Genomic DNA, 8,451 nt, shown 5'->3' with positions numbered 1-8,451 from the left:
CTCCAGTCTGGGCGACAGAGCGAGACTCCGTCTCAAAAAAAAAAAAAAAAAAAGTTGCCAGCATAGACAGAAGGGGAGGGGTGTGGGAGGGTTCCTCTAGCCATTGCGTCAGAGGTTTCAAGAAGGAAATGGAACTTCACAGACTGCTACAATAAAGGAAGGAGATAACCATATCTTTTTACTGCTCACTTATGTAGAACCTGAATAGAGAAAAGAATAAATTGAGAACTTCTGAACCACGACCTTCAGTAATGGGTCAACTGCTCTACTCTGACACCAGGCCACTTCTCACCTTGCTTCAGGGTCTCACAGAACAATTAAACCCCTAAGCACCTTGCCTCCGGCCTCTGGCAGATGGGACTAATGTTAAGCTAAACCCACAGGAGGTAGGATGAATTAAAAAACCATTTTAACTTTGTTTCCAAGGGGCCTCATTTGGTTTTGCCTGTTCTTCTCTCTTTAACCATCATCATCTCACATAGCTAATCCAACCAACAGTGTGGACCCTTTGCAAGTTGTCATAATCTTTTCCATCTCCATATTTTTGTCCGTAAGTTATCTCTCCAGTGTCCCATTACTCTCAGAAAAGGAGATCTTTGGGAGAAAATAAAAATATTAGTAGCAAATTCTAGAATTGTGCTGGCTGAATAAAACTTTGGGCTCACAGAAACCCGTTTCAGTTCACCCTTCAATCTTTTCAAATGTCACTACCATAGAGTCCCCTATATAATTTACCCTATTCACCACCGCATCATATCTACAAAAAAAAGACCATCTCAATAATCTCCCAAACACCTGAATTGGCTGGAGTTGCTTCTTTCTTTCCAAAGAACAATGGGGTCCTTGGGGCTCCTTTGCCCCACCAGGGCTATGCCGAGGACACGGGCAGGAGGAGGCTGGCAGGCTGTTTTATTTTTTAGCAAGCACTGGCAGTACTTAGAGCATTCAGATGATTTCTGTTGATGCTCACGGGGATCAGCTTCTAACCTTCGGGCTTGCAAAAACAGGGCTCACAACTTTCATATCAGGAGAGTTGATTGCACATTTGAAGAGGCCAATTTAAAAAAAATCACAAGGAGAAGTGCTGCGATAATCTAAACAGGCTTTGTTCTGTTTGGAGAAAGGAGAGCCTGGGAGCCCTGATGAAGTCAGAGCTTTTCCCCTCCCAAGGACATCTGTTTCCATGCCGCAGAAGAGAGGAACGAGGGGGAGTCCACAGGCTGCAGGGCAGCAGAGCAGCGTGCTCATGACTGCTCAGGCACATCTGATAACACCAGGCCTTCCTGGAGGTGGGCACATTCTCCTCCTCTGACCCCGAGTTGGAGAGATGACACTGATTTACAGCTGCATCTCTTCTTTTTCCTGTCCCTCCAAGCCAGCCTGCAGAGCACACTCTGTTCAAAGCACACTCAAGGGAAAGAGAGGCCTGTGAATCCGCCCAACTGGGAAGTGGTTTTGAGCAAGCACTGATGTTCTGACAACACGCTCTGTCTTCAAACTGGTCCCTTATCCTTCAGTGAAGCGGCCCTTGATCTGTACAGGTGTTAGCCAGGGGCTCCAGAACACAGAGCCTTCTCTCTTAATGTGAGTGACCCTGTGTAAGGATGTCTTACTGGCATTAGATTAGGATTGACAGTGGTGAATGCTCAGCAGGCAGTCCCCCTTGATTGTCCTTGGAGCAGCAAAAAGGAGGGAGGGGAATATCTCCTAGACCAGAGATGGGAAGAGAAAAAGGAAGGCGGTTTAATGGAAAACTGTTGTGGTTTTAAAAAATTCTATTTACGATCTATGGGATTGTAGATTGGGAAAACAAGTCTTTATCTGATCAACTCAACCCTCCTATATTAGGACTATGGTTTTGCTCCTGTAACGTAATCATGGTGGAATGTATCTCCCTGATGGAACATCATGTAATTTTTTCATACCTCTATCTTAAATATACATTTTTAAAAGAAAAAATAGAAATTATCTTTCTATAATCAATTCACAAAATGAATGGGCCTGTTTGATGCTGTGTTTATTTTGCTTTTTTGCAAAGCTGTTTTGGGGAACATTTTGTATCGTTAGATTCTTCTTCACTAGAGAAAAAAGATTAGGCCAGTTGGATGAAACCCATGAGAGAATGAAATATGAGTTCAAATGTACTAGTTTTTGTAAAACAGTATAAACTCACTTCTGGTGGATAGGGGGTGGGAAGCTGGGAAACTGGGAACCAAGAAAGGCTGATCAAGAGGTGGGCTCCCTCCCTGGACCTGCGCCCCTTGTTTCTGGCTTTGCCCCTGCTGGAGGGACCAGTCCTGACCAGCCAGGGAAGCACAGCTCTGCTGGGCCTGGCTGCCTGGCATGGCTGGAGCTGGAGAAGCCTTACCCATACCATGCTGGATGTTTGCTACGTCTCCCTTTGCCCCTTCCCTTGGAGACCTTGAAGGGCACCTTTGAGTAGGGAAAACTAAAAACCCAAAGTTACTAATTTGGAGGATTGGTAGGGAGAGACTTTATCTTAGCCAGGATATCTGGGTTTCCTTGGAGCCCCTAATGCTGGTCCCTCAATAATTTGGTTTCTTGTTGCTCCTAATGCAAACTTCTTAGGAAGACCCCCAGGCCACACCCGGCAGGTCTCTACCCCACCAACCTTTCGGCCTCATTTGCTCTCTGAACTCCTGCTGCATTGGTCTTCTTTCAGTTTCTTCTGGTTCTGTGTTACCTCCTACCTAAGGACCTTCGATCACTCCATTCCCTCTGTCTGGAACACTCCATCCCCTCCCCCTGCTTTATCTAGCTAACTCTTTTTGCCAGTTATCTTTTCTTGCATAACAAATTACCCCCAAACCTAGTAGCTTAAAACAAAAATTTGTTATCTCACATTTTCTTTGGATCAGGAGTCTGGGAGCAGCTTAGCTCGATGGTTCTGGTTCAAGGTTTCTCAAGAGGTTACATTCAGGCTGTCAGCCTGGGCTTTGGTCATCTGGAGCTATAGGATCTCCTGCCACGCTCACTCAGTGTGGACCTCAGTGCCTCTCAGGCTATGGGTGGAGACCTCAGTTCCTTACCATATGACCCCTCCATGGGCTGACTGGGTGTTCTCAGGATGTGGAAGCTGGCTTCTCCCAGAATGAATGATAAGAAAGAGAGAGGGAAGGCACCCAAAATAGAAGCTGCAGGCTTTTGTGAACTAATATCAGAAGCAACACATCATCCCTTCTGCCATGTGCCATTGTTACATAGACCACCCTTGATGCAGTGTGGGAGGAAACTACACATGGTATGAATACCAGAATGGTGATCTCTGGGGCCATCGTGGGAGGCTGGCTTAATTATTGCTTCCTTTCCCTTAAGATATACTCGTATGGTATGGGTCCAAATGGCCTCACTCATGTCTGTCAGGTGACTGACCATGGGCTGGCACAATGAAAATGAAAGGGCCATGTGTCTGTCATTATTCAGCCAGCTAGCCGGGGTGAGTCCACATGGCAACTAGAGAGTTTCAAGAATGAGAATGGATAGGTATGGGGCCTCTTAAGGCCAAGATTTGGAAGAGGTACAATGTGACTTCTACAACATTCTGTTGCCCAAGACAAGTCACAAGACTAGCCTGGATTCAATCGGCGGAAAATAGACTCAACTTTAATAGAAGGAGCTGCAAAGTCACATAGTGCAAAGGGGTGTGGATATAGGAAAAGGGGAAAGTGCAACCATTTCTGTAAACACAGCACACCAGAGTATCCCCAGAGCCTAGCACAGTACCTGGCACATAGTAGAGACTCAATAAGTACAGTATTTCTTAGAGGGATGAGTTTGAACATTTTGCCTTTAGTTGTCCTCATCTGGTTCGTAGCCTGTCTGCCTCACTGCTAAGGAAGCACCTACAGACAAGAATCCTGTCTTATTCATGTTTGTGACCTGCACAACATGGACATTGCATAGAACTCTACTAGATGATGAAAAAAATGCAATGCCGACTCTTTTCAAACCCTCCCTGCACATCTCTACTGCTATTCCTTCCTCAAAGCTTCGGGGCTTCCACAGTTGATTTGCATAGGCTTTGCAATCCTGAGGACCAGGGCTGAGATCCTGAATTTCGTTTACTGACTGTGTGATCTTGGGCAAGTTCCTTCACTCTGCTGAGCCCCAGTTTCTTCTCCTACAAACTGGGGATGGCTACTGTTGTGGGGTGAAGTGCAACTGGATATGTGAAGTGCTGAACATGTAGCAGGTACTGAATAAATGTCATACTTTTCCCTTTAATTCCCTGTATCAACTTGATCATGGTCTGGCCCCTCTGTTCCCAACCCTGGTTCACCCACCCTGTCCCAGGAAAGCCACATCTGTTCCATACTTCCCTTGGTCTCAAGAATGCAATCATTGGCATAAACCTGAGTACAGCTAAGCTCCCATGAGTGGCACAATTCCTGCTGCCACACATGGGCAGGAACACTGGATCATATGGGATTGTGCCCCACCTGGCACAGCTCCCCTAATCCAGAGGATCTTCCCCTCGTGCTCCTCAGGTTTCCGGAGGTCCAGCTGCTCTGTCCTTCCGATTTGTACTCTCCAACCATCATAAAAGTGCTCACTGTCTAGGTCCATGTAAACATCCTCTGGACATTTCTTCTTTCCAGGTCAGCTGTCTTCTCACTAGGTTCTCTCCTTTCTTTTTCCTTATCCCTCCCTGTCTTACTATTTTTGACCTTTTTTCATAAGCCAGGCAGCATGCTAAGCACCTTACACTAACTGTCTCATTAATTTTCACATCAGCTCCATGGCATAGGAACTATTATTACCCTTATGAAAAGATTGAGGCTCTGAGAGTTCACATAACATGTTCATGGCCACAACTTGGTTAGAATCAGGATTAAACCTGGGTTCTGGTCCCAAAGCTGTACTCTCTCCCTTCACATCCTTCACTTGTTGCCTGGTTTTGCATCCTGTGGCAACTTCCTGCTAGAATGTTCCTTCTCTCTATATGGCTGGTCTAGATGTTATCAGCATTTCCTTCAAAATTACCACCTTCATCCTCAGCTTTCGTCTTTGTTTTTCTCTAGGGCAATACAGTTCAGCAGAACTTTCTGTAGTGATGAGAATGTTCTCTGCACTGTCCACTATGGTTGCCAATAGACATATGTGGCTTTTGTGCATTTGATATGTGGCTAGTATGACTGAGAAATTGCACGTTCAATTTTATTTAATTTTAATTAACTTAAACTTAAATAACCAGACCCAGGTAGGGGCTTCTGTATTGGACGGTACACTCTAGGGTCTTATCTTAGTGCAGTTTGTTATTGGAGGGAGAATAAGTGGCAGGAGGTAGTGAAAGATAGATGGGGAGAAAGGCAGCTTGAGGAAGCCACAGAACTCTTTGTTCATGAATATGGACCCAAGACTAAGCTTCTCATAAGGACCAATTATTTAATGAGGTCCAGATTCCTGGTCCCAGATTCTTTCCCGGACCTCTGCCTTCCAATCACCAAATTCCTGGTGATGTAATCAAGCATGCCAGGCTCTAGGAATTATGTTGAGGCTCTTCAGAGAGGCAGCCTTCCTGAGCAACATGCAGAGTGAAATGTGCTCATTTCAGGGTAGGGCAAGTGTGAGAAGTCTTACTGAAGTAAGAGTTCCTTGCTGCTAAAATCAATATTTAGTAAAAATGACCTTTGGCCTGTAGCTGCAATTGCATAGAGCTTCCCCCTTCAAGATTTCTGGAAATACAGATTTAAAAACCCACAGCAATGGTTCCAAAAACTGAAATGCCGTTTTTTCCCCTATTAAATCATGTAGGCTTCAGGACTTTCACACAAAGCAATCTTAAAAGTGGTTACTTAGTGAATTTGACTGTAGTGAGCCTTCAAATATTAATAAATTTCTGTTTGAAAACTATGCCCATTTCTGGAAGCAAAAATTCATTATTTTACTTACTTATTCATTCATTCATCCATCCATCCATCCACAAACATTTTTCTGCATACATGAGAATTCTAAAATGCAGGTGGGGGAGAGGCATTTAAAAATTAGAAAGACAATTTTTATAGATTCAACATTTTTTTTTCTTTTTTTCTTTTTTTTTGAGATGGAATCTCGCTCTGTCACCCAGGCTGGAGTGCAGTGGTGCGACCTCGGCTCACTGCAAGCTCCGCCTCCCGGGTTCATGCCATTCTTCTGCCTCAGCCTCCTGAGTAGCTGGGACTACAGGTGCCCGCCACTCCTCCCGGCTAATGTTTTCTGTTTTTAGTAGAGATGGGGTTTCACTATGTTAGCCAGGATGGTCTCGATCTCCTGACCTCATGATCCGCCCACCTCGGCCTCCCAAAGTGCTGGGATTACAGGTGTCAGCCACCGCGCCCGGCCCCATCCTACTTTTATTATGGAACTTAATACACTGAAATGTATTCCTTCCCATATCTCCTTCTGTCTCTAGGTTGGCAGTCCTGGAGGTCTAGGACACCATCTTATTGACTGCTATGTTCTTGGCCCCTAGAACACTGTCTGGCACATAGTGGGAGCTTATTAAATATTCCCTGAAGGGACACAAAACCACAGAAATGTGCTCCTAGGCTAGGTCCAGGGTCACCACAGCCCAGCAGTCTGTCTCTAACATGGGAGTCCTTCAAAACATAAGCTTCAAAATCCCTGAGGAATCTGAAGCAACTTACCCCGAGATCAGCCTTCATGAATTCATCAAATCCCTTTTGGCTTTACTTGTATTTTCAGCCTCCAGTGTGAAGGGATAAAAATTCTTTCTACATACTAATCACAACTAAGACCTCATTTCTTTTTTTTTTTTTTTCAGATGTCCTAAAACTTCATATAATTCAAAGGTTATCCTGTACCTACTTCTAGCAACACAATATTTGTTTAAGATTTATAAATTAATCAAAAATCAAAAAAAGATGATAATAGTCTCATCCATGACTTTCATAATTTTGTAAGCTTCTGTCACATACATTTTCAACTCCTGCCTTTACAGACCAGGAAGATTTCTCAGGAAAAGCATTTTTTGAAAATAAAAGTCTCCCATTCCATCTGTTTATCATCTCTGCATACTCTCCTCTGGGTATCTTTCCTAAGGTTCAGTGACAAAACCTGTACAGAATATTCATTCATTTATTATTTACTTGAACACTCATTCAACAATATTTATTGCATGCCTACCATGTGCTAGGCACTGCAATTTTGTATTAGGCAAAAATGGAATAAAATTACAAACCAGGAACACCTCCTTGTTCTTCCCTCCTGCTATTCTTCCCAGCACAACTTCTAGAGCAAACACTGATGTCTGGCAGTTTATCACCCCTTGTGTTTACCTCCTTTCTTTTCTTGTTGTTGTTGTTTTTTTTTTTTTTTTTTGGTTTTGAACTGTTGATTATCTTTTAGAAATGTTTTCTTAACTTTTCACAAAGTGAAATTGTCTTTTTTCCCTGGAAGGGTTGTAAGTTCCTAGGAAAGATGACAGAAGCAAAGCATTGCCTTTGCGATTTTCACCTACTCCTTTGCAGTAGGCAGGACCATTTTAAAGGTGAGTATATGCAGGTTCTGGAGAGGTCAACTAAGTTGCCCAAGATCTCTCAGCTGATTGATGATGGGACTGGGATTCTTACTGAACATGCCTGGTTCAGAACTGCCAAACCACCAGCCTATCTCTTAGGGTGCCAGAGCTGGTGGCTCACACTTACCTGAGTAGCCCAGAGAGCTGAGCTCAGAGCTGGCCCACAGCAGACACTCGAAACTATTTATGGACTTGACTTGATTTAAATAAATGCAGACGGTTTGGCTGACGCAAGGCAATTAACCTGACAGCACTTCTTCCCTCATGTTATAGACAGATGGTGGCTCTTCAGGAGAAATGTGAAGACCTGGAGTGTTGTGAATCATTATCTCTTCCTCTCTCCAGCTAACCGAGATAAAAGCTGCAGGCTTGGCCTTGACGTTGCCCTTTTTCAATTTCTGTCAGAACAAGCCACAAACCTTAATGCGTTTGAGTAGCCCTCAGCCAGCTTGCAATTATTTGTGGTGACAGGGAGCAAGGATGGCAACCACCAACCCCGCCAAGATTTCTTTGGACCACAAATGTCAGTGTCTCTCTCCCGCCCTTAGAGCAGAGGTTTGCGGGCTGCAGGGTGTTGGGAGGGCCCAGAACAGGTTTGCAGGAGTGAGAGTGCAAGATGCCACCAGGAGCGGCCTCAGAAGGAGTCAAGAGCTAGCTGCCTATGTCTTAACACACTCTAAAAACACAATGGCTATTTAAATGCTCCTTTGGTGTTGAAAAATGATTCTAACAAAAGACTTTTTGCACTTTTCTAATTTTGCACCATGTGTATGTATTACTTATTCAAAAATAAATGAACTTTAAAAGAAGATCTGCATATTCTCACATCCAAAGCCTGAAATAGCAATAGCATGCAGTTGATGTCACAGCACTGGCCTGAAGTCAGTGGAACTGGGTATTACTAGTTTCTA

Source organism: Mandrillus leucophaeus, unplaced genomic scaffold (assembly GCF_000951045.1).
Source record: "Mandrillus leucophaeus isolate KB7577 unplaced genomic scaffold, Mleu.le_1.0 Scaffold397, whole genome shotgun sequence".
NCBI classification, from domain to species: Eukaryota; Metazoa; Chordata; class Mammalia; order Primates; family Cercopithecidae; genus Mandrillus; species Mandrillus leucophaeus.
The sequence above is the reverse complement of the archived record's forward strand: the minus strand, read 5'-3'. Positions refer to the sequence as shown.